We start from the raw sequence: 26,861 nt of genomic DNA, 5'->3' as shown, positions 1-26,861 counted from the left end.
GGAGGATGTAACTCCCGCTCGGAAGATTCTTGTGTTGACAACTCCGGTGCCTGAGGAGCACTACTTTTATACATTACCGTATCAAGAGTTGAAGCATCGACAGTCTTACTTGAACAACACTTTCATCCAGATGCTGCATCATACCCACGTTGCTACGAACGCTACGAACTGTTGGATATGTGGGATGATGCCGGCTCATCAGAAGAAAGGAGGAACGCCATTCATACCACTTCCTTTCTCTCATAATGGCTCTTGTAGAGCATGGTACACTTTGCTTTTTGCCACTCGGAAGCCGACAGTGGGACGATTACTATTCAGACTTAATAAAGAATGTCACCAGGATAAAAATGGGTATCCGCAAGCGAATGGGACAATTTGGGAATGGGAAGAGTACCGACCAGACAATGAATCCATTCCCTACATCTTCACGAACACAAGAGACACTGTGGGAAAGGACAAATTCGTGATTCAAGTAGCACAAGCTCAAGCGGACTTGTGTGTTCAGAGTGTGGGGTTTATCCCTGTTGGTGTTAGTGATTGTATTACTGTCCTGAACATTGACGGGTTGAACAATAGTACCTTTCTAGCCTCCCATAATACGTACTTTGTGTGTGGAAATAAAGGTTATTACCGTCTGCCGGCTGGGTGGTCTGGGGTATGCTATGTATCATTTCTATTACCTCCCGTATTTCTAGCTCCCGCATCTTATCATAAGGATCTGAAATTATTGAATAATGTGACTGTAAATAGGTATAAGCGTACTTTATCAATTGACGATGTAGATCAGACTGATACCAGTCTGCAGCAGTATATTGATTTTAACTTAGGACTGTTTTTCTTTGTTGGAGCTGCCCTGAATAGTAGGAAGATTCGAAGATTAACAAGAGTGGTAGAGGCTGTGACAAATCAGACTGCTGCTGCTCTTGGGAATCTTACAGAGGAATTGCAAATTACTAGAATTGTTGCATTGCAGAATCGTATGGTATTAGACGTTATGCTAGCTGACAGAGGAGGAACATGTAAAATTATTGGAAGTAGCTGTTGTGTGTTTATCCCTGATCATACGCCATCAGTTTATAATGCCATCAATAAACTGCATAAAATTGCAGCTGAGATCCATACAGAAACCGGCACTTGGTCCTTTTCTGGATGGTTCTGGGTATTAATTACTGCCTGGGGATGGAAGGTTCTAACTGGTCTCTGCATTATTGTAGCGGTTCTGTTTTCGTGCTGTATCTGTGTTCAATGTGGTCCCTTGCTCTGCTCATTATGTGTATCATTCTGTATCCCTGATAAGAAAGCTATTGCCGATGTTGCTCTCCAGAAACGTTTAGCTAAAGAAGTTGAAGAAATGATGACAATTGACATATATGATGATTATCCTAACAAACCGGATGTCTTCAGTAAATGCTGAAAGGGTCGTCTGTTGTAAATTGAAACAACGATGTGATTAAGCATTTACTAAAGACATTAATTCCCTTCTCTAGATCATGTTTTCTCCTTATGTTGACCGAAGTTCGGACTCCATTTTGTATTGTTATGCTTCCACGTGTTCCCCACGAGAAGAGTCCAACCTCTGTGTTAGTTGCTCTTGTAATCTGCCTAGTAACAGTCTATAAATAGCTCCTTTGTCCATCTGGCGCATGGCCAGACTTGACCACATCTGTTATCAGTTAGCCTTGCTTGACCATGTTTTCGCGGGCTCAAGGAGTATGTTAGCTCCGCCTACATATTGATTCAGTATCGAAAATGACCATAAATGATAATGTTCTTCGGCCTCATGTTGTATCCACCCACTTATGAGCCCCTCTATTGTGTATAAAAGGGGACCATGTACGTAAGTTCTTTGTGCTACTCTATGCAATACTGAAGAGTGTTGTGTGGATTGTAGGACCACCCTTAAGGGTTAATAAATGCTGTCTTTGTACTTTGCAGTTTCCGTGCCAACTTCCTTATAGATTCCATTACAGGAGAGCGAACCCTTGTGTCCTGCGGGCCTAGCTGGGGCCTGTATTCGTCAGAGTGAATAAAGTAGTCCAACAACACTGTATGGAGGGTTATCACTAGAGAAAAATAAAACAAGCTAATCATTTGGCTATGCAGATTTTTTACGGATGCATAATCTCTTCTTTTTTTTCAAAATTCCAAATAAACGTTTGCGGCATTGGTCTTATCTTTTATGTAGCAGAATTGCCTCATAAACATAAATAGTTTGTCTTGTGTGTAAAAGAAATTCAGCCTAAGAATGAGTGGTGTCAAGCAATGTCAGTACAGTGGTGAACAAGAACATCACTGTAAGTGTGATAGTAATTACGTTTTGCATGTAATATTTTGGATACACGTCTGTGCTTCCTTTAACCCCTTCAGTGCCCATGACGAGCTGGACTCGTCATGGGCCGCGGTGGCGCTGTGCCCATGACGAGTCCAGCTCGTCATAGACCCCGCCCGCTAATGCAACGGCCGGCACTGGGCGGGGAAAGGGGCGGGCACTGAAGGGGTTAACGATGCGCAGATGTAAGGAACCACTCTTTTACTCTATTGATATGGATCTTATTATTTCCATTTGATCATGCATAACCTTTGCTAACATCACTGTATGTGGTTTTATCTGTGTTCAATGTGGTCCCTTGCTCTGCTCATTATGTGTATCATTCTGTATCCCTGATAAGAAAGCTATTGCCGATGTTGCTCTCCAGAAACGTTTAGCTAAAGAAGTTGAAGAAATGATGACAATTGACATATATGATGATTATCCTAACAAACCGGATGTCTTCAGTAAATGCTGAAAGGGTCGTCTGTTGTAAATTGAAACAACGATGTGATTAAGCATTTACTAAAGACATTAATTCCCTTCTCTAGATCATGTTTTCTCCTTATGTTGACCGAAGTTCGGACTCCATTTTGTATTGTTATGCTTCCACGTGTTCCCCACGAGAAGAGTCCAACCTCTGTGTTAGTTGCTCTTGTAATCTGCCTAGTAACAGTCTATAAATAGCTCCTTTGTCCATCTGGCGCATGGCCAGACTTGACCACATCTGTTATCAGTTAGCCTTGCTTGACCATGTTTTCGCGGGCTCAAGGAGTATGTTAGCTCCGCCTACATATTGATTCAGTATCGAAAATGACCATAAATGATAATGTTCTTCGGCCTCATGTTGTATCCACCCACTTATGAGCCCCTCTATTGTGTATAAAAGGGGACCATGTACGTAAGTTCTTTGTGCTACTCTATGCAATACTGAAGAGTGTTGTGTGGATTGTAGGACCACTCTTAAGGGTTAATAAATGCTGTCTTTGTACTTTGCAGTTTCCGTGCCAACTTCCTTATAGATTCCATTACAGGAGAGCGAACCCTTGTGTCCTGCGGGCCTAGCTGGGGCCTGTATTCGTCAGAGTGAATAAAGTAGTCCAACAACACTGTATGGAGGGTTATCACTAGAGAAAAATAAAACAAGCTAATCATTTGGCTATGCAGATTTTTTACGGATGCATAATCTCTTCTTTTTTTCAAAATTCCAAATAAACGTTTGCGGCATTGGTCTTATCTTTTATGTAGCAGAATTGCCTCATAAACATAAATAGTTTGTCTTGTGTGTAAAAGAAATTCAGCCTAAGAATGAGTGGTGTCAAGCAATGTCAGTACAGTGGTGAACAAGAACATCACTGTAAGTGTGATAGTAATTACGTTTTGCATGTAATATTTTGGATACACGTCTGTGCTTCCTTTAACCCCTTCAGTGCCCATGACGAGCTGGACTCGTCATGGGCCGCGGTGGCGCTGTGCCCATGACGAGTCCAGCTCGTCATAGACCCCGCCCGCTAATGCAACGGCCGGCACTGGGCGGGGAAAGGGGCGGGCACTGAAGGGGTTAATGATGCGCAGATGTAAGGAACCACTCTTTTACTCCATTGATATGGATCTTATTATTTCCATTTGATCATGCATAACCTTTGCTAACATCACTGTATGTGGTTTTATCTTGTTTATGTTTATGCATGATGCTCAATCCTAAAGTAACATAGACATAAGTGAATAGAAGGCTGGTGACTTAGTATAGACCGTGGTGCATGACAATTTACAGACATGCACATACCTGCTATTCATTAGTATCATGCGATAATGTAAGAACGTTTCTTCTGGGTCTTTTTGTTGCTTCTGATAAGGTGGACATTGTGGCATCTTCTATGTCATGTCAGAAGCCTCATTTAGATAATTTGTTCATTCAAGAAGGCTTGTCTGTGGGAGGCAGGATTGGGGACCTTTAACAGAGAAAACTGCAAATTTCTCTCCCCCATTCCACTTACTGATCCGTGGAAATGCCATGTTGAAACCTCATAGTCAAGTCAAAATATGATCCTCTATTCGAGAAGGAGGCCACTGAGGTTTTACCCTTCAATGGTTCTCTATCCTTACCATCAATGGTCACCATTGTGCTGTGGGCAGGCAGACATCTCTTCTGTCCTTTGCTTGATGTTGGATGGTACGTAAAAGGAGGCCAGTAGCCTGCTGATTCAAGAATATTTCAGCGGATACGAGCTGTTAGGGTTCTTTGGCCAAAATATTGTTACACCATATGATACTGTTGCTGAAAACCCCTGTAATGGTCATGGTCAAACATTGACTCTGGCAAGCAAAGCGATCACGTATCCAAAGCAATATAATCAATTGGGAATTATTGCAATGTTTCACAGTACTGAGGGAATTGATCAAGTGCAGTCATTGAGGCCAGGTGTTAAATGTCCTCTGCAGGCACTGACTATTTCATGCTTTTCAAATACAAAAATGGTCAAAAAGAAAGAAAGAAAGAAAGAAAGAAAGAGGCATTTGTAGAGCGCATGGCTACCCTAGGGCCTCCCAGCGCTGAGAACCAGGTAAGCAGACATGATAACTGATTATGTGATAGGAAAAAGATGCGTCTTCAGGAGTTTACGAAAGGGTAGATTCGTAGACACTTGTGCATTCCTTTGTGAATCTCAGGAGATGAAGACTACATCTAGAACGCCCACCTTTTCTTGTGGCTTGCAAAAGACCACTATATTCCGCAATGTGCGAATCATATTGAAAAGGGCCTGCTAAATGTTCAGTTTTTCTCCTAATACATTTAGGGTCATATTATCAAGAAACGGCGTTACAATTATCGCCGCTTTAGCGGCAGAAAACTGCAGCTAAAGCGGCGATAATGGGCTTGATAATATGCCCTTGAGAATTCCCATAGAAGCCCAGGTTCTGGTGTCAACATGGGATTCTATTGGAATTCGCTGCGACATATTATCAAGCCCATTATCGTCGCGTTAGCTGCAGTTTTCTGCCGCTGAAGCGGCGATAATGTTAACGCTGTGCTTGATAATATGCCCCTTATACATTTTCTATAGTGTTTGAAATATCGCTGTTTTGGCATGTTTGGATATCAATGTATGGCATCATGCCAAAATTTCTATTGAGTATTTTCACAAAATGTGTAGTTGGATTTGCCTAAATCATGTAATATGCTGCCTAACTTGCCTTTCCTTTGAGAATAGTTGTGGAATTTGCCTATAAATTCAGTAAAGTTGTAGGAAAACAATAGTTCATGTAAGGCCAAACAGGTCCTAAAGCAGCAAGAGCTGTTGAATTAAGGAAGCGTTAATCAATAAGCCTATAGTATATGGCATATTTATTCAATAAATGCCAAGAGGAGCGACAGTAGACAATTTCTAAATATACGTAGGGACACAGATGGGCATTGACATAGTAGATTATTTATTTATAAATATTTTATCAAAGCGTTTTTAGATATATAGAACATGTGCTCACAAGAAAGTGAAAAAAGCGTGATGTGGCCCGTGAAGGTGACATTTAAAATATACATCGAATTGACAACATGGACAGAAACTCTTGATGGTGATTTTAACAGTAAAGGTATAATATAATCGATGAGCCCGGTTTACATCACTGTTAAATGCTGGTCACAAACATGCCCACAGGGTACATGTTCAGAATCCTAAACAGCCCACTCAGCCCACCCCTCTCTGGAATGCAGCTCTTCTTGCCTTTAATGTTCAGGAATCGACCTGCAGACACAACACAGGCGCAGACTGCCTTTAGCAAGCCACGCTAATGAATCACTGGCCAATTAGGCTGTGTGAAAAGCAGGAAAAATTCCGAAACAGGCACAAGACGTTCTGTCCTGGGCACGCTGGAGCATTCCATTGGAGGCAGAGGGGCCTTCACCCCTCTGGGCGTTTTCATCCCTCCGAGGGACAAAGGGTGGTTCTCCTGGAGGCGTGCTTTTAAAAATGGCGGAACGGAGCCCTCCTCCACTGTTCTGCTTCGCTGGGCATGTGGGCAGCTGATCATGTCAAGCACATTGATGAAAGGGGGCATCCCTTTGCCTCAGCTCTTTCTTTTTAACTTGCTCTGAAGCTGGACAGACCCGAATATATCATTATTCACGCCATTCCCTTCCAGCGTTAGGGCTGTTGTTATGTAACTTAATGCAAAAAAATACGATTTCTCTGTGTCTGTCTGTCTGCCAATGAAATCAACAGTCTGTCAGTCTGTCTGTCTGTATATTTATCTATCTATCTACCTCCCTCTCTGTCAAGACTACACAATGCACATCTATCCATATGTTTATGTGGCTTCCTGCCCTCTTATCTGTCAAGGCTTCACTCTTTGTATTTATCTGTCTATCTATCCATCTGTCTGTCTGCCTTCTTAACTATCAAGACTGCAGCATGAACATCCATCTGTCTGCCTGCCTAGTTATCTAGCTGTCAGACTACACTTGGCACGTCTATCTGGGATGGATGGATGGATGGTGGGATGGATGGATGGATGGATGGATGGATGGATGGATGGATGGATGGATGGATGGATGGATGGATGGATGGATAAAGCATTTCGCTTGATGCAGTCCTACATTTATGGTTGGTTAATGACATGCTTTTCATATGTATTAGTCATAAAAAGGCATTTAAGAAAAAAAAGCAGGAACCAAGGGTTGAGTTTGTGCAGTGAAAGAAGTCATACCGAAGATGAGTCTTCCATAAAGTAATTGTAACATGCACTCTGTTAGACAGTAAACAGTGATTTCACATGGCAAATGTTGGGTACTACAGTATTAAACGTGTGTTTATGTGCCTTTTCACTGAAAATACACAGTTGCATCTGTGCTTCCAGCTTGAGCCTCTGGCTAAAGTGTGCAAAACCACTGACCCGCCATGTTGTTCCCTTGATAGCTCTTTTCTTTGTTTCTGTACCATTGATAGACTGGTGTTTCGAGCAGGATATGCTGCAGTTCAAAAGTGTTTTTTCTTCAAAAGCCTCCTCTTCAACTTTGTTAACCACTTATGTCTCAAAAACTACTGAATGGATTGACAGTAAACCACCAAAAGATCACTGAGCAATGCTCTACCTTCATGCCAATATTTGGTGTGAATTAATTCAGTGGATTGGGCTGTGGGCAAGAGTAAAATGTCTTATAGGATCTAAAATGGAAATGAACACCTTGCTTCACCCCCCTCCCACCTGAACCTTTTTCCGCTGCACTGATCTGCAATAACATGGGATTTCCGGACCTTACCTGACCACGCCAAGTGATTGCCAAAACTAGCGCAAATCAGTCCCTGAGGTCAGAATACCGACACTTTCCAGTGAAAAGGAACAGGACCCCAATACCACCTTATAAATCTGAAGAGTGTGGTGGATCTGCAATGAAACTGACTGTGCAGCATCTGAAGTTAAGCAGGAGACTGTGCAGGATTTGGTGTCATGCCGGAGTCTTTGCAACATTTTCAGTAAAGCTGTACACTGCACAGGCTCTTCTATAAGGCTGGAAATTGTTCAGAATGTGCAGTAAATCAAGAACTTTTTTAGGCAGCTCAGTAAATCTTGACACTATGCAGGATCTACTATAAATCCGGAGGCTGTGTGACATTTGCACTAAGACTGGAAACTGGACATGATGTCACATAAAACTGGAGACTTTGCAGATGTGCGGTAGTGCTGGAAACTGCACGGATTACAGTAAAGCTGGAGACTGCGCAGGATCTGGAATAAAGCTTGAGACTGCACTGGATCTACTGTGCAGCTGAAGACTGCACAGGATTTGCCTTAAAGCTTGAAACTTAGCAGGATCTGCAGTAAAGATGAAGGGCCTCATTTACGAGGCCCCTTGCAACACCGGAGCGTCATTTGTTTTTTACGCTCCAGTGGCACAGTGTGGTGGCCCATATTTACAAGGCCAGGCAAAGCCACTCTGTGTGTCTTCTCGGGGTCTTGCAAATATGGGCCCCTTTCACACAGTACTCTGTGTGAAAGAGATGTTTCATGGGTGTTGCTGTGGGTGTTGCCATGCAACACTTATGGAATCTGACGCATGCCCAGATTTACAAGGTTTCATAAACCTGGGAATGAGTCAGAATCCTACGCCTCAGAGGGGAAGTGCAACAAAGAGAAATACCTATATTTCTCCTAGTTTTTCCCTTTTCTATATGTGCTGCATTCTGCAGCACACATAGAAAGAGGTAAACACCTCTTGGTGTTGTTTATGTGCAGGAAGGTGTCCCTTCCTGCATGCACAAAAACAATCTTTCCTGCAACACAGGCACCCTTGCTGGTGCAAGGGTGCCTGCGTTGGCGCATGGTAGCCCAATGTGCGTCAAAACAGGGGAAAAGGACAGGAATGCACCGCATCTCATAGATACAGCGCACTACTGCCCCTTTTCTTTTGACACAGGGTAGCGTAGCAAGATTCCTTGTGGCTCTGCCCTGCGCTAAAACCTCATAAATGAGGCTCTATGTCTGTGCAGAATCTGTGGTTTCAGAGAAGAAATGGAAGTTGGATAATTGGTCGAATTTCATATTCTCTGTCTCTGCTGAATTGTGCTCGGGGTATACGGAATTACTTACTATGCACATGGAGGCTGCAGACCAAATTGCTATTTATGAGGTTCTGATAATTCTGGCTCTTCAATGTGGCGTTGCGTATAGAAAGTGCGATTAATCATAGTCACTTCTTCGTGCCTGCCAACGCTGAGTATGACGTTATTTTGCAGCAGCTGTGTGTTCAGACCCCCATTGTAGGCTCTCTTCAGGCGCCTGAAAGAGAAGTGCTTACCTCTGCAGCTCAGATCTGGCACAGGCCACGTCTGGGCTGATTGCTCTCCCTTGTCAAATGTAGATGTACAGCTTGCCTCAGCTCCCTCACAAGGCTTGCAACCTTGCATGTTGTCGAGGCGAAATAGTATGCCTGGAAGATCCTAGGTATGTCCACTTTCATTTACATAGCAGATGTCCTATTTCAAGCAGTATTTTTTAGTTATTATAATAAACATATTTACTACAGGCGCTAAGAGCCAACCAGCAAGAGTACCCTGCTAAGATCGCATAATCAGAGTAAACCTCCCTACATTTATAAAGCTCAGAGACCTTTGCCAGCCAAGCAAAATATGCTTATTATTCATGCACATTTATGAACCATATTCAGGATGCCCCTAGTTGGGAGCCATTTTTAACCCAGTCTGTGAAGCTGGTGTTTGAGGGACACCAAGAGAGGAAGAGTTGGGACGGCAACGTCCTCTAAATGGTAAGAGATGTGTACCCCTGCCATTAGTGTCCAACTGCACTGTTGTCTGGATCCCTAATGCTGATTTGATGTCATAGGCGAACATGGTTCATGAGTCTGCACCATGACATAGGTCTGTCTCATGGATTGCGGTCTTGTTTGACCCGAAGGGGTGCCCAAAGCGCTGCCATCATAATGGTGGAAGGCTACTGCCTTCACCAGAAGTTAAGCAGCACAAGCACACTGGAGTGAGGCCTACAGACTCACTCCCCTTTTTTAAAGTCCGGCTGTTGTGTTTCTTAACTAAACCCGGCCCTACATCAGGTAGTTGTGGAAGGGTGTGCATGATGGAAACCTGTGCAGAGTGCATGCATGCTCACAAGAAGTACACTGCACAAAGGGTGAAGTGTGGTACAGTGCACACATGGTAAATGTGCATATGCTGGGAGTGTGTGTTTTAGAATAACAAACTCTGGTACAATACAGAAAGGCTGCAGTGCTGAACAGTGCGAGCAGACTGAAGACGTTTCCTGCAGGTAGTTATGCTCATGGTGAAATAATACATGAGGATAACATTGATGTGCAGTAACTGTGCTGTGGATGTACACAGATTGCAATTGTGCCTGTACATTACTTGGAGAACCATGGGTTCCATTTTGGAAAGCCAAGGCCTGTCTGGTGGAAAACATGAGGAGTAGAGGAATCCTCCCCCAGACATTCTTGTTAGCTGGAAGGGACTGGAGGATGAGAGAGCCAGGCTCCCTGTGCATTTCAGAGGCTCTTTAATTCAATGATAGATCACAGGGAAGGGGCTTGGAAACATCTCAGAAAGGGAGAGATAGGGCTGATTAGGGAATCATAAAGAGTAGGCCTGGGAGCCCAGGGTTAACCTTTTGATGCACATATCACTGTGGCTGACATCTAGGTGTGAAATCCGGTCACTTCCATTAATCAGCTTCAGAGTCATGCCTGCTGTGACAGACATCCTTCAGGAGACAGAAGAAAGGGGAAAGATGTCTATTTCAAAGAAGAGGAACCCTAACATAAAATAACTAAGACTCAGACGTGAAATTACATTTTGAAAAAGACTACAAGTAGGGGTGTTTGGGACCCCAATCTTAAACAGCCAGACAGGCTGTGTGAGGAGGGGAATCTCAGCAAGACTTCTGCCTCTGACCAGAACTGGGGGCTCTTGTGTGCTAGTCTCCCTGCTGGGTGAGGGGACATCACCCAGGGAAACCAAGACCACCTGCCGTGCAACCTGGAGCACCAGCGCCTCTCTTCTTATCAAGACTAGTGTGCCATGTGAGGAAGAGGAGAGCATTGGATGGAGAAAAGTACCAGGGAAGCCCTATCGTGAGGACTTCCTGTGCGAGGTGTGAGGAATCCATTCTTGCACCGGTCAGACTGTAGCCCATGTGCTGGATTGATTTGGCAACCTCTGTGTGCCAGGATTGACCGACATGGACTGAGCCGAGAAGCAAGGTTTGTGAGGAGGGCACCAGGCCCGCACAACCTCATGGTGGATGGACCTGTGTGCCCGAGAGGGACCACCATAAAAATCAATGGCAGGTCAGCATGACCGAACATTTGAGTGACTTGGTGGCGACCCCATTTGCCAGGAGGGGTAGCCGGAGATCTTGAGGCCAAGGATTAGGGATGTTGCCTGGGAATGAGTAACTGCTGCTGTGACCAAAGCAGGTGTGGCCCGCATCCTCGAACTGCACCAAAGGAAGTCTGAGGATGAAATGACCTCACCGGAGTATCATTGGTTCAATTAGATCAATCCCGCCCCTTGCCACCACCAAGGGAAGTGAGCCTTACTGTGTGATCACTGGAACGGGAACAACCACGATCTCTATAACCAGCCGGTAGCATGGCTCAAAGGACAGAGCCTCTGTCTGCTGGGTGCTGTCACTGGTGACTGCTCTCTTCCTAACTTTGTCGATCCAGAGCAGGACATTGCTGCGCCACTGAGGAGTTCCATATCGCCGGAGCAGATAAGCCATGAACTGGGCCTTTGGGGCCCGGGGGACATACTGCGATCTGTACTGTGACCCCGTAGACTCTTTTGATTGAACTCCTGCTGAAAGGAGTCACAGGAGAGGACTCTTGAGTGCAGGCTAATAGTTTACATTCCCTGGGTATGGCCAGCAGTGAATGGGGAATAACACCAAAACCAATGCTATAAACTTAGTGGGGCATGTATTGGCCTGACAACTACTAGAGCTCCGACCTCAAGGGGAATTGTGCTATTACTTTTGAATGCCGTTTACCTTTTCATATGGAGGATAAGAAAAAAAGACTTCTTTTTATATAAAACAAGTATTTGACTGGGCATAGACTTATTGTTTGTGCTGTTTGCACTTTGAGTTATAAATCGTGTTCACTTATCTACATCTGAATAATGTTTTCTTATGTTATGCATATTTGTAGAGCACAGTATCAACCCGCAGGGCATCCTCGCGCTGAGAAGGTGTAAGCCTAGCCCCTACTAAGGCCTAGTGGGACTACTCAAAAAGCTAGGTCTTCAGCTTCTTTTAAACTTCAAATGTTCTATAGTGCTTGAAAGCGTGGGTGGGGAGTTTGAATTTTACTAATTTGTTAATGGGGAGCCAGTGGCTCTCCTCCAGGTGTGGTGTGATGAAAGTATGGGGTGGAAGGTTGAGAGTGATTCTGGCCTCCCAGTTCTGAATGGTCTACAGCCTACCGGTGAGTTTTTGTTGATCCCGGCGTAGAAGGTGTTCACGTAGTCCAGCTTGCTTGTGATCAGGGTGTGCTGGACTTTTTTCCGGGTGCTGATTAGGAGTCATTTGAAAATCTTCCTCAGCATCTTCATCATATGGAAGCATGAGGTGGCGATGGCATCGACTTGGGTGGTCATTTTGAGTTTGCTGTAGATGATGATCCTGAAGTTCTAGGCATGGGGTGGGTGTCAGTCCTCGGTCTGTTAGCCACTAGGTGGAGTCTCATAGTGATGTGCTCTTCCTGAAGATCATGATTTCTTTCTTGTTGGAGTTCAGCTTTAGACAGTTGGTGTTCATCTTGTGGGTGATTTCAGTCATGCAGGCATTGAAGTTGATCCGGGTACTTAGCGTCCTGTCTGTGAGGAAGAGAAGGAGTTATGCGTCATTGGCTTAGGAAAGGATGTTGATTTCACAAGAGTGGATGATGCTGGCTAGAGGGGTCATGTATGTAATTGAAGAGGTTTGGACTAAGGGAGGATCCTTACAGAACTCTGCAGATGAGGTTACATACGTCTGAGGTGTATGATGCCAGGCTGACTGGCTGGTCTTTTCATTCAGGAAGGAGCGGATCCATTGGAGTGTCTTGCCTTGTATTCCAATGTTGTGTAGGCATTGGATGAGGATGGGGTGGGAGACTGTGTCAAATGCTGCAAAGAGGTCCAAAAGGATGAGGGCACCATGTCTCCTCTGTCCAGAGTCATGCAGATGTCATCCGTGGCAGAGCTGAGGTCAGTTTAAGTGCTGTAGTTTTGTTAGAAACCAGACTGAGTGGTGTCAAGGAGTTGATTGTTGTTGAGGTATTTTCTGAAGTGTCTGTTAATGATTTTCTCTAGGACCTTGCCCATGAATGATAGTAAGGGGATTTGTCTATAGTTGGCAAGCGTTGAAGGGTTTCCTCAGCAATGGGAGGACACTTGCATGTTCCCAAGCATCTAGGAAGGTCGTGGAAGAGGATGAGGCATTTAGAAAGGGTGTGAGCTTGGGGCTGATGGTTTGTAGTCTTCTGGAGTAGACTAGGTGGGGCAGGGGTCCAATGGTGGCCCTTCAGTGAATGGCCTTCATGGTGGTGGTGATATCTTCTGGGGTGATGACAAGCCATGTTGTTAGCTTTGATTCTTTAGATAAGATAAGGATGTGTTTGCCAAGGTTTGTCGGGTCCGGTTACAGGCTGATGTTGCTGTAATTGGCGGCAATTATGTTGCTGAAGAATTGAGAAAGATTGTTGCAGATATCCTAGAAGATAGTGATCAAGTTGGAGATAGCTGATGGTGATGTGAACTCTTTCACACTGGCGAAGATTTCTTTGTTTCTGTTGGTGCTGGCATGGTTGCAATCCACCAGAGTGGCTTGTTTGGTTCTCCAGGTCATTTGGTGGCAGCGTCTTAGGATGGATTTGGACGTGCTCTTGTCTGCATTGTCCTGGCTCATTCTCCATTTGTGCTCCAGTTATTTGCAGTGATGTTTCATCAGTCTGAGTTTCTCCGTGTACCAACTGCCTGAGGTCTGGATCTTGTTGTATTGCTGTGTTTGCGGGGGCCAGGAAGTCGTGCAGGAGACTATGTTGCAACGCACAGTTAAGGAACCACATTGTATGATGCACTGAATACTGAACATCCTGGGGCCACACTTGATAATGCACAGGTTACTGAGCAGTCATTCGCCATGCAGAATAATGCAGAGCATACTAAACTGTCATTGGCCACGCTAAATAATGCACATCAAGATGAATAGTCAATGACCACACTGTTCTGAATACTGAACAATCAGGGACCACACTGAATGATGCACATGATAATGAATCGTCAGTGGCCATGCTGAATAGAAGAGTACAATTAATTCAGAAAGTCTTTGATCTGAAAGTAAAAACAGAACTAGATTCTAAGTCGCATCTTTACAGAAGAAAAGGAAACTTGAAGACGGAGAGTTTTGTAATTAATCTTTCTTTGCCACAAACCTTTGTGTATTTACCATCAAGACTACAGCCGTGCCATTGGCAGATATTCACATATTTATAAGATCTATCCACCCAGAGACTTGTGCATCAAAACAGCCCAGTCTTTTGTGACTTGTGTCAGGGTAGCTTGTCACCTTTACCGACAACAGCTAGTAACTGCTGGCCTCCCTTTAGCTGTATTCCTGTTTAACACCTTTTCATCCATTCTTGAACTCCCAGGCATGGACCAGTTATATACAAATTGACCTCGGTTTTGTTCCAATATCAACAGTCTATCCCGAACTGGAAGACCAACACTCCTGCACTCCTGACAGTATCGTGACTACTGTTGTTTGTAATTTCTGTGTGACTGTTGATCTCTCCACGTACTTTGATGGCTACTCTCGCCATACAGTGTGTCTCCTGCTCTCTTCTTGTGCTCTGACTGCTTTCTTCTTGATGGGCTGTTCCTTTTGCCCTCCACATATACTGTAAGTTTTGCTATCTCCCCACGTTGCAACTGGTGTCCTCCCATGCTTTGAGACCAGTGGCAGCTGGCAGGGAACGGGGTTGGTGAGGCGGGAGGAAGTGGGGTTAATAAAACAAACAACAAAAAACACTTACCTCTTCGGCCGGCCAGGTTTCACCTCCACTTCTCTTCCATGCGGGTCCCGGAATGGAAGCAGGAAGCACTCAGGCTCCTCTAAGCCAATCACAATGCTGCAATGCAGCGATGTGATTGGTCTGAGCACCATAGTTCAGTGCTCAGATGGGGACAATGAGCCTATGCATGTTCCCCGCTGAGGTGTGCATTACAGCCTGGTGGGGAACTAACAAAGTGCGCATGATGTTTAGGTGACGCAAGACAGCTGGCCAAACGTCATGCTCACTTAGAGTGTGCCCACCACTCCTACCCCTGTGACCCCAGCCCCGTCCAGCTCTAACCCAGCCCTGTAGCTAAGAAAAGTAAAATAATAATAACTATGTTATTATTATTTTATTTTTCCTTTTTTCACTGCTCCGAGAGCATTGGAGCGGCGCTCCTCTGTCTTAACAGAGCAACCACCCCTCATTGATACTGCTGCAATCTGTCGGGACTCTGACTGCTGATCTCTGTGCCTATCACCCTCTCCCTGTGTTGTGTATTGTATTGGATTCCATGGTCTACTGCCATCTACTGCTCTTTGTCAACAGTGCCATTGCCCACAGTCCTACACTGTTAATGGTAATGGTGCACACGTCCTCAGATGGAGCAACTGGCTGTACAAGACAACATACACAATAGCATATATTAGACGAACCTACACCTGATTTTCTCACAGCTGTTAAAGGGCTCTTCAACACGCAAGCAACGCTAGCCCCACATAAAGGCAATGGGCAAAATTATCCAATTTGCTCTGAAGCTAGAGCAGAGGTCTTCAAACTGGAGGGACAGGCCCCCCCTGGGGGGGCCTTAAGTGATCTCAGGGGGTCACCAGTCTCTGGCCAGGAGAAGCATCATGCTTTGTTCTGGGTGTGTAAAAAACATGAGTGACAGTAAGTCATTTTGTAATGGGCCTTCACTACCAACTTTTATCATGTATATCCTGACTGGGAGTATGTGTATAAAGGGGTAACAAAGCTAGACTGCAGTGTTTAAATATGTTTAGACATATTTAATAATTGCCAGTTTAGCAGCATAAGTGTGAAAAAATTGAAGGGGGCATGAAGTCTTTTTTTTTTTTACAGGGGGGGCGCAGCATTAAGTAGTTTGAGGACCACAGAGCTAGAGGGACACACCCTCTAGTGCTACACACGACATGAAACAACAGTTGTATCATAATACCGCAGTCTTAAATACACCACGTCCACATGGGAATGCACTGCAAACCCAACTCAAAGCACAATGAGGCCATGTCCACGGCAGATGCTTGCTATGCATAAAAGAACTCTAACACTTTCACTGTCAGGGCACTTTCCTTGCAGAGACCCTCAGCAGTCCTCCCAGCTGAGGAGCCATTTGCTGTAAATGAGGGTTTTTTTTAGCTATAGGAAACCGCGTGACGAATGTTCACTTCTTAATGAGCTGAGGCGGCGCAATCGTTCCTCGCATTAAAGCACCGACTCGCTCCGCGTTCTGTGCGTGTTTTTTCTGGTTTCTGTGAAAGGTCCATTATACATGAATTATGGGAACATAAAGTGTGTAATAATGCCAACAGCTGATGCAACAGATCTGCCATCTGTGTGTAAACGCATTTGGAGCTGCCCCTGAGATTTCCTTGCAGCCACCTGACCTCGAAGACGCAAGGAGTATTTGGACTTATGATATATTCAAGACATAATGATTCATTAGGAAATGAACTCTCTGACAATCAACAAAATTATATCACATGGGATTTTAACTTCAGGGTTTTGGGAAGGAAATGCCTACACAAACAGACAGGCAGGGTGACTTAGTGAATATGTAGGGATTGTGGCACTTTTGTCATGTTTACCTCATTTTATTTTTCTCTAGACAGCTGGCATTTTGACCTTTGCAGCGGGGGTAGCCTGCTAGCCAGACTTAGCTAAATGCACTGTTCAAAGAATAGCTGTCTATATTTCCAAACTGCTGTGCCTGTCACACTGGTAATACAGCTTGCTTTGTACAGAGGACAGATGTCAGTAGTTGGATTGAAGATATATTTGTCCCATCGCCTTTTGAACTATAACATGATTCCAGATCACATGTTTTCTTGGTGTTCTCTGCTGCAGGCCACATTCCCTGCTAATTAAAATGAAACATGTAATTAATTTAATGTATTACATTTGTTTTGAAAATGTTATCAAAGTCATATCTGTAGCCTGGAAGTATACTTTATTGACAAGAGCAGCTGAGTCCAGTTTTTACCAGTATCAATATTGGGTACCTCTGTGTAGTTTTCATACCACATAGCATGTGGCCAAGTGAGAAAGTGCATCACCTTGCTGAAAAACTGGTAGTCCGAAGCATGAGATCGCCATTAGGCCATAACTCACCAACAACGACTGGTGGCTGGTTTACACTTTTAATACCGTAGACTGCTTACAGTGAGAAGAGAATATGCCTAGGACGCAGGACGAAAGAATGCGTCACTGCATGCTTCGTAATAAATCCAGCCTGCTGGCCAGAGACCACTAAAGGCAATTGTCTCCTGTCCTGCCTAAAAGTCTTGATTTAGCCTTTTTCAGGGCATATGGGATCAAGGACCAGTCGTTGAAGCTGGTATGCTACAGTGTTACTTCCGTCCTTAGGTTCAAGGGTTCAGTAATATCCAAAGACAAAGGAAATTGTTGCCTCCTTGTAGAAGAACTCAGTTTGATCACTTGGTACTGCATCTGAGAGCTGGATTTTGGGATCCTACTACAACTAAAGGAAATTTACTGCAGCTTGACAAGACATCCTGATGATCTGTGGAATTTTTCTCCTCCAAGGCACTGTGGAATTTTTCGTGAAGGCAAAACTGTGAGCAGAAAATGTGGAAAAAGTGTGAATTTTGTGAAAGATTTCACTCAAAGACCAGACTCAAGATGCAAATATTTTTCAGAAACGACAACCTCAGTGGGCTTAAAATTGTAATTAGTACTACGCTGAGCTATTTATAGCGACGATTAAGGCCACAGAAGACCATCTCATGAGTGTATCTGACCTTATGGGGCACTCCTTGAGCACTTGTCGTCTGCTGGAGGTATTTTAAGGATATTGCAAGTAACAGTAGAGTTACATGACAGTAAAGATGCACAATACCTTAAACCTGGTACCCTTATGTAATATATGTCTAATGTTTACTTACAATATCATTGTAATGTACATTTAGGGTATTGCAGAGGCATTATGGCTCACCACTCACTTGTAATTAAATATTACAAACCAACAGTAACATCATTTTCCTATTTCAGGCATGCTCAGCTGTCAGGGTGTTCCTCTAACAAGAGAATGCGGGCATTTAGAATATGAATATATATTATGCTGTATTAGTAAAAAGTGTAATAAATGTAGACTACAAAAATATCAACTATGTGATATTTCGTGAGTGCAATTATATCAGCATTTAAAAAATCTTCAAAATCTCGTCCGAAAGTGCTTCCCACTCGCTGTAGGGGGGTTTATGTTTTATTTTTGGAAAGTGGGAGCCTACTTTACTACTCTAGATTCCTTTGTTGCATACATAAAGACAAGGAATTGATAGTACTTTTGGCTACATGTTGAGGCTCTTCTAGGTAGCTTCTGTAAGATTGATAATTTTGCAGTTTACGTTTATACTCTATACCATAGTCCATGTAGATATAGTCAAAATTAGTGCAGTTCATGTTATTGCTTTATGTTATTGTCCTCTTCCTGTTGTGATGCTAGAGTCATGGATAAATTGAACATATGAACCTATTGGTTTGCCAAGGCTATTTCTGAAATGTTTAATAAACACCGAACGTCTACCACCTGAAATGGTAGGTGGTTTCCAATGCTCACTATTCTAATGAGTAGAGTGTTTTTTTCTATTTTTTACCCTAAATTAGTTTTTGCAAATCCTTCTTCATGACACCTGTCAGATTCCTCTTTACACCGAAGGCAAACTCAGCTCTAATAGTGGTTTCTTTGGTAATCCCCCAGCCCGTTTCAAATGTTGGCATCATTTATATCTACGGGTGCATGGGATTTAGTCCACCTCCCTTCCACTCAACAGTACTCATTTCGTATCCTTAACTTGATTCCACTCCACATTATATCAACCCATGTTCAGCTGTAGGATTTAGGACTACTCTCTGATAATAATCCTCCAGGTTAATTTGGTTTGTAATCTAGATTCTAGATCAATTCATTCAATTTGCCTTGACTCTAGTCTCACTGACACCTTGGATGGCATAATAGAATGACATGTGGTTGTACTTTACTCATGAATACATGCTTAGTTCCTCTGCCTTCACACACCGCTGTAGCAATGTTGGGCCACTGATGATCTAAGAGTGCATTGACTTTTGATGTTGTCTGTATATACAGGTATTTATAGAGTGTGAGATTTCCAAAGGAGCATCAGAGAACTGAACAAGGAAGGGAACCTTAAGTTATAATTCAGAATCATTTACAACATTAGAATCGAGGTGAGTGGTGAATCCTATCGTGTGCAGCTTAAGTGTTATCTGAAGAGGGTGTTGGTCACTTTCTGATTTGAGCATCAGTTTGGGTATAGATGAGAGAAAGTTGGCTGCTGGAACCAATTGGAAAGTTTTGTAAGATTTTTACTCTAACGTGTCCAAAATCATTTCAATGATTAAGAACTCAAAAAGAGTCCTTTCTCTTCTCAATGATTTCGAACCAATCCTATGTTTTGTTCTTCAAGCATCACTAGTGTAGATTAAGTGTAAATGGTCCTCAGTCCTTTGTTGACTTTTTGGATAAGATATTAGCCATTGTGTATTTTTAGGTAATACAAATTCTCAATAGGTATATAATTGGAAAAGCACCCCAAAAGCATGAAAATCCCTAATGCAGTTTCCAAGAAAGGGGATCAAATACAACGTATTGCATTGCTTCCAAACTTCCTCTCTTAGAGAATTTGATTGACAATATTTTCTTGTAGCTACACTCATCACAAGGATAGCGATTATTTCAGCAAAACCCCTCTTGCATTCCAGAATTCACATTAAATGAAGGATGTGCTTACCTTTGTATTGGTTAGCTTACATTGTTTCATGTTAAATGTAGCTTAACTAAGAATATCTATATTTCTTTTCATTACATTGTAAGCACTCCCCTATGAGTTTGACACACTTACTGTCTGCGTATTCCTCAGACAAGGCGACCATGGACCTAAAGTGAAAACCCCTTTTGCGGAAGAAAACCAAGCGATTTACAAAATCACAGGATGAGCAGTCACAAAAAGCCTTTTTACAAGTAATTACCTTCCTTTAGCAATTTGGAAAGCTTTTCTGAATTGCAAATGGGGTTTTGGGACTAGCTCCTAATCACAATTAGAAGGGAGCATGAAAGGACAAAGCATTCTATAAGTTGTTTGTACTGAGGTGTATCAATTGTTTCTGACCACAATAGCTGTCACAAACCATTGAAAAGTTAACAAACACCTCAAATGAGGTTGTAACTCATTCACATAGGGGAATCTATGCTCATTTGGCACCTTCCACCAGTGCGATGTGTCAACGTTCACCTCTCATCCATAGATGCTGTACCGCAAGGAGCAGGTGATACTGATGATTTGAATAGAATTTTATTATCTTGCAAAGCTTTGTCAGTTTCAGACAGTTTTAACTCCAATAGCTATAGATTCACTGATCAATAAGCTTTCATTTGTGCATATGGCGTCTGATTACACCACCAGTAGAGGTCTTCCGATTCTGTCCCAACAGCTGCAGGATGTGATTGCTTAAATATTGATTCGGGTTTGTCTTTGAGCAGTTTGATCCACTTTTTGTGTTACGTACTAGTCACAAATAAGGAGTTGTGTTCATATTCTTATAAACTCCATGACCAGTCATACTGAGGCTGCAGAAGTGTACTGGGTATGCTTCAGTCCCATGTCTTGTTAACTTTATTCCCCAGTTGCTAAAATGATCCTTTTCATGCCACATATGGGGTTCTTGTTCGGGTCTGGACTGTGTTATTAAAGTTGGTTCCTTCGATTACTTACCTCTCGCTGAGAGGAACGCAATTGATTGTATATCCATGCTGGTTAAGTGTGCACGGGGTGCACGACTTTCCAGTAGCTTCAGGAAATTTCCATTGTTTAGAATATAGTGGGGGCCTTTTGATAGGTATCCAGGATACATAAGGTTCTTGTTTCCAAATTGGTTATTGGTACCTGTGCATTGATCTGTGGTACCCAGTGACGTCTTGTCAATTGCATCTGGGGTTACAATGTGTGCATTCACCCCTAAGCTCCTTTCTACAGGAGGTGGGGTGAAGATTCTCTGCTGGGTATTTGCGATCTATTACATAAGCGTTGGGATATGCAGATCTGATGGCTTCATAATGTTTATAATTATCATTTTCAACTGGGAAGGATTAGAAGTAGGGGTTTAAAGAGGCACTTATTTGAGCCTACTAGGAATAAAACTTGCTCAGGCCCTCATTGACCAATTTGGCGATAATTGTGTGGTAATAATACTGCCAAGAGAAATATTGATACGGTGGTGATCAGTTTCACCTGGTGCAGTATTACCCATACATCCCGAGTTCTGCATGTGGATAACTCTATATTACGGCAAGCTTTCCCATGTTCAAAGACGCAAAACTTGATATGTTGCATTTTCCTGAAGCAACAGTTTGTCAAGTTGTACCCTGAAATAAACTGCAACATTTGAACACAATCTGTGCATAATTTAAAATCCCACTTTGGAGTGAAGGTGCTGTTATCACTCTAAATGTGACTACTTACCCAATTGTAATAAGGGCTATGAGTGGTGGAAAGGAATTCTTCTGACTGCTCTGGGGATCATCCAGCCTTTAAGTTTTTGTATGAACCATGGATGGTGTTCCAATCCCAGCATACCTGTGGAGCAGCTACAAAGACGACTCTTCTGCAATTGCTATGTCTTTGGAAGCAGAGGACACTGCCCCTACCACACAGCTTCAGCAAACCTTAACCAACCTGGATATAATGCCAAACATGTCAAACTGAAAGGAGGAAGAGTTAAGTGGAAAGTGGATACAACTCTAAATTTGGAGCAGATACTCCTGGATACATTTCCTCTAAAATGCTAAACTTGAGATGGAGCAAAATGTAACTGATGGAATCTATCCTATTTAGTGTCCTCCAAAAAATGGAACAATGTATGATACTACTGAACCGTAAATCAGGCCCATATTCTGTAGCTGCATCCTCGCTGCTGGATTAATATAGCCAAAATGTTGGAGATGTTCATAAAATAATAATTTACTTTCTCAATAAAACCTGAAAGGGTTGTTTAGGAAAATGTTCTTCTGACTGCAAAGGGATTTAGGACTTGAGTTAGAGTTTGGCTGACGGGTTACTCCATCACAAACGAGACAGATATCACGTCTGTCTTTCTACAAATGCGTTATAGTCTATGGCATTTGTAATAGGGCACAACAGACAGCCGTCCTGTGTGTGACCAATTAACCTATCTGGCAAACTCGAAATCAGACCTTTAGAAATTTTAGTTGCCAGCGTTCCATGTGCAATTCACGTTGTCTACTATTGTACGTAATATATTCAGAGTATACATAACGGATAACCATGTAATATGGTCCTACAGTCCCATTGACGCGTTCTGATTTGGAGAGGATATGGCGTAACGGCCAGAGTTGCCGACTTTGGAACTGGGGAACCAGGTTTGGGTCTGGACTTTGATTCAACATCCTTTGATTCTGGGCAAATCTCTTAATCTCGAAAACACAAAAGTTAATACGTCCTTGTATAATGTAACTGGTGCTCATGTAAAGTGCTCCATTACTTACAGGTCGAGTTTGCGTTATATAAAACTGCAACAAAAAAAAATACAAATTGTAAACTATGAAGTGGAAGGTGCCATTGTGGCAACTTATGGCCTTATTGCATGTTACCTGTAAATGTTGAGCAATTGAACGTGCTGTGCAAAATCTCTATCAGTGCTTATTAAAGCCCTGTTACACTGCTGTAAATGAATGAGTGAATGCTCCTGATTGACACATCAATTGTCTTTTTTAGTTGGGGCTGTTTTCCTAAAAGAGGGCTATTGTGAAAAGGGTGAATATATTTGCCTCTCACCCTATTTCTTTCTTGTGATCCCTCTTTCAAGCATGCGCTCTGACCCTTCACACTACTTAAGTTTCTTTCAATTATTCTTTTGTTTCCTCTATGTGGTTGTCTTTACATTCCCTGGTCATTTCGATTTTCTTCATTTTCCCTCACACTTCTTCTCCATTACGTATCTCTACCTCTCTCTCTTCCCCTCTCTTTGCTTCTGTATTCCTCTCTTCTGCCTTCTCTTTCGCCCTGCCTCTCTGACACAGCCTGCAGTTGTCAGCTCCCTTTCTCCCCGTTCCCTCTCTCTGTGTATCTTTCTCTCCCCCTCTCTACATCTCTCCATCCTAGACTCAATCACTCTTTTAATATAGACACCGAATCTCCATATTTATCTCAAATTGATAATGAATGTGCTTTCCACCTTATTTGATTTAATTTAATCTGTTATTTAATCTGTGTTTGTTGTTGCTGGGCGCAGGTTGTATAATGAATGCGTATTGGGCTTGTGTATGAGAATGTTCTACAAAACATGAATATGCAAGTTGGCTTTAGTTTTAGCTGACAAGTTTCTGGGTTGTTTTCCTGCAATAACACTAAATTGTTTTTTAATTAGCCCATGTGTTTCAAGTGTCTTGTGTGGGAGAAGGACGTGCCAGACACTGAAGTGATATTGAGAGTATAAATTTGGAACCTGGTAACCGTTTGCAGACTGGAAATGAAAAACAGACCAAACATGTTGTTTTGAAAATTCTCCCATATACCCCTTAAATATATCCTGATTGGATTGGAGGGAATTTGACTTCACGGCTAAAAAGAATCTAGAATCGAAGGAGGCCTCTGCCTCCTGCAGGGGGGCACTGGTACAACATTTGCAAGAAGTGGACAATGCTACACACCAGAAATTGATTTACTTGACCCACTTGAGAGCTTAAATGTAAACATATAACAAAGGTACTTGAGAGATCGGTCCAGCGTAGTCAAGAGTAATGCTTTGCGCTTTGCACGTCAACATCTAATGTTGTGAACGGCAGAGGACTGTGAAAAAACTGGATAAGAGGGCCTTTAATTCCCTCTACTAATTATCATAATAATTATAAGTGCACTTGATCCTGAGATCTGGCTGATTGTGAAGACAAGAAAAAAATAAAGCTTAGATAAAGATCTATACTGAAAAATAATGCAACAAAGGGGATCAGCAGCGAGGTACTCTGGGGCCATCGCTTTTCAATTTAATGTAGAGGAATTTTTTGCATGTCTGAAAAAGGCTATAATGTTTTGGCTTAGGTTGGGCCAGGTAGAACAGTAGAGCTTTTTATTATGTGGATAATTTGTTCTTTATGAATCGAACCCCCTGGGTTTTCAATGCTCTTCAGATGCGTTGTCAGAATAATGAAGCTTGAATTAAATTTGCATAAATTAAGCAAGAACAAAAATTATGTTTTTTGGCAAAGCCAAGTGTTGAAGGAAAGGCTTCTGTATAGTGAGAATTTCGAGCTAGATGGTTGTAATTAAATAGAGATATTAATAGATGGCAAATCTCTTGGGATCCAATTTAGTCTGGAAAGTTAACTACACCGCGGTCATTCACAGCAGCGCTGGTGCATCTTAATAGAACGTATAATGGGTCGCCATTTGCCCACTGTAGATAGCTTATGGGGCAAGTTAATGACATGCTTCCTGCATGGTTCTGCTGGATCAGCCTCGCTCTCACAATGTTGATTACGTGGTGCATGATGCTGGCATGCCAAAATTACCCAGTGCTGATTCGTCAATTTCAGCTGTTAATTTCATCCATTCATTGTCCAAATAAAAATTTGTATCTCCAGAGTGGGGCTTAAACATGCGACCATGGAATTATAGGGTCCATTTCGACATAATTGTCCTGATTCCAGGTACTTTCCCACTCCCATTTAACGCCTGTTTTGAGCAGATGGTGAATGGAACTGGTGGTCCTGTGCGGCTCACGGGCAGGGAGTCTGGTGGGATTCACGCAGGATGTAGCTTACCTGTAGGAAGAGTTTCTGTGGTGTTGGGGTGTCATGTGGTGGCCGGGCTATGCCACAGCTCACAGCCCCTGCTCAGACCCACATGTGATTTTATGGGGTAGGTTTCTCCATCAGATAAAACTGGACCCGGTGTTTCCACATCAAGTTATTTGGCGTGCAGGAACATCAACCACATGGAATTGGGCAGAGCCGTGTATCCTGGAGGCATACCCTTGTGCGGCTCAAGGTTTGCCGTGACTGCCCTATCCATGTTGAATTTTATTCCCCCATACATTAGAGCCACAACTTCCTATATGAGCTTTAGGACCTCGCTAAAAGCATGGCTCTTTAGATAGGCTTATGGCTAAGCTCCGAGTTCTTTGCTTCTTCTGCCCCAGCGCCACTAAACCTTTTTGGTGTACACACGCTTTAGAAATACTTAATAACATAACTTACCAGCCTTGCTGACTCATAATTGTCAGTTGGGAAATGGCCCAAGGCAAAAAGTGCTTTGTCTGAAAGACCAACTGCTCTGAAGGTGATTCGTACAGAATCAAACTTGGTTTCATTTGAGCAATATCAATGTGCACTTTGGTATGAGAAATCTATAAGGGTAATTTAGACCCTCAATACTCTCTCTTTGACTCAATTATCGAGGGACCCTGATGAATAAGAAAGACTCAAGGTGTATTCATTTTGATTGCATTTTATTGACTGTATTGGCTCTGCAAGCATGTTAATTAGAACCCAAATGTGGGAAAGTTCTTTTTTTCTTTAAATAGTAATAGCATGGTTAAAACCTATGTCTGCAAGATATTTTTATGGGGTTGAACTGTAAGATTTCCACCTCTATTTAAGTACAGCAAGATGCGGGAGCATCCTTGCTAAGATATGTGGAGGGGCTTCTCAGTTTAGACGCGCATAGAAATCTCACCAAGTTCAAATCTTCCCGTTGTAGTTCTGGGCAAATTATCTAAATGCACAATAAATGAGAGTGCATGAGATCGGATTCTACATGTTTCTCAGTCGTGGAAAAAGTCTGAAATATGACATACAAAACAGTGGGTGGATATCTGGGCAGAGAATGGCCATAGAAAGTCAAGAACCCTTCTCTTCTAGAAGGTCAGCTTTCCAAAGTTCGGAAATACCTCAAGGATGCGTTAACAGGAAGCAAGAGATGCCTTGATAAAAATAAAAGAAAGCCTTCTACTATTATTATTGGGTCATGGCTTTGAATGTCCATGTGAGGAGCTAGAAGAGTGTGTGTTTGTGGACGGAGAGCCATTGGAGGTCTTTGAAATGTGTGGAGATGAGCGTGTGGAGTGGGAGTTTGAGAATGAGTCTGGCTGTTGTATTTTGATGATCTGTAGCTTCCTGGTGAGCTGAGAGGTATTGCTGAACTAGAGACATTGATGTAGTCCAGTTTTCTGGAGATAAGAGTTTGAGTGATGGTTTTTTGGGTGTTAAGCAGGAGCCATTTGTTGATTTTGGGGAGATTCTGGAGGGTGTGGCAGCAGGAGGAGGCAAGCATGTTGATTTTGTTGATCATCGAGAGTTGGTTGTCCAACATTATCACTAGGTTCCTTGCTTGAGTGGCTGGAGTGGGTGCTGGTCCGAGTTGGGCTGGACACGAAACTGAGGTCCACAGTGAGGTGTCTATTCAGAAGTGCACCACCTCCGCCTTGTTTGTATTGAGCTTCAGACTGACCTACTGAATGCATCCAGTGAGGAAGGAGCTGATCCACTGGAGAGCGGTTCCGCATATGCTGGCTTCATGGAGGCTTTGAATGAGGGTGGGGTAAGAGATAGTATGTAATGAGGCTGAATGGTTGAGCAGAATGAGTTTCGAGGTATCTCCTCTGTCCATGATCATCCCGATGTTATTCGTGGCAGCAATGAGGGCGCTCTCAGTTCTGTGTTTGGGCTTGACACTGGATTGAGAGGGGTCGAGG

The 26,861-nt window shown here is 43.0% G+C and overlaps 1 protein-coding gene across 3 annotated transcripts in view; it reads left to right on the top strand.

Annotated features, from left to right (window-relative positions):
* CHL1 (cell adhesion molecule L1 like) overlaps positions 1–26,861 on the top strand; it is a 463,163-nt gene that overhangs the window by 67,128 nt on the left and 369,174 nt on the right. The window contains exon 2 of one of the 3 annotated variants that reach the window (XM_085624522.1): positions 19,222–19,322. The exons of the other annotated variants lie outside the window; for them this stretch is intronic. The gene's annotated coding sequence lies outside the window, so the exon portion shown is untranslated. The remainder of the gene's footprint in view (positions 1–19,221; positions 19,323–26,861) is intronic. 3 annotated transcript variants of the gene reach the window in all.

This window comes from Triturus cristatus, chromosome 9 (assembly GCF_964204655.1).
Source record: "Triturus cristatus chromosome 9, aTriCri1.1, whole genome shotgun sequence".
Classification (NCBI taxonomy): Eukaryota; Metazoa; Chordata; class Amphibia; order Caudata; family Salamandridae; genus Triturus; species Triturus cristatus.
The sequence above is the reverse complement of the archived record's forward strand: the minus strand, read 5'-3'. Positions and strand labels throughout refer to the sequence as shown.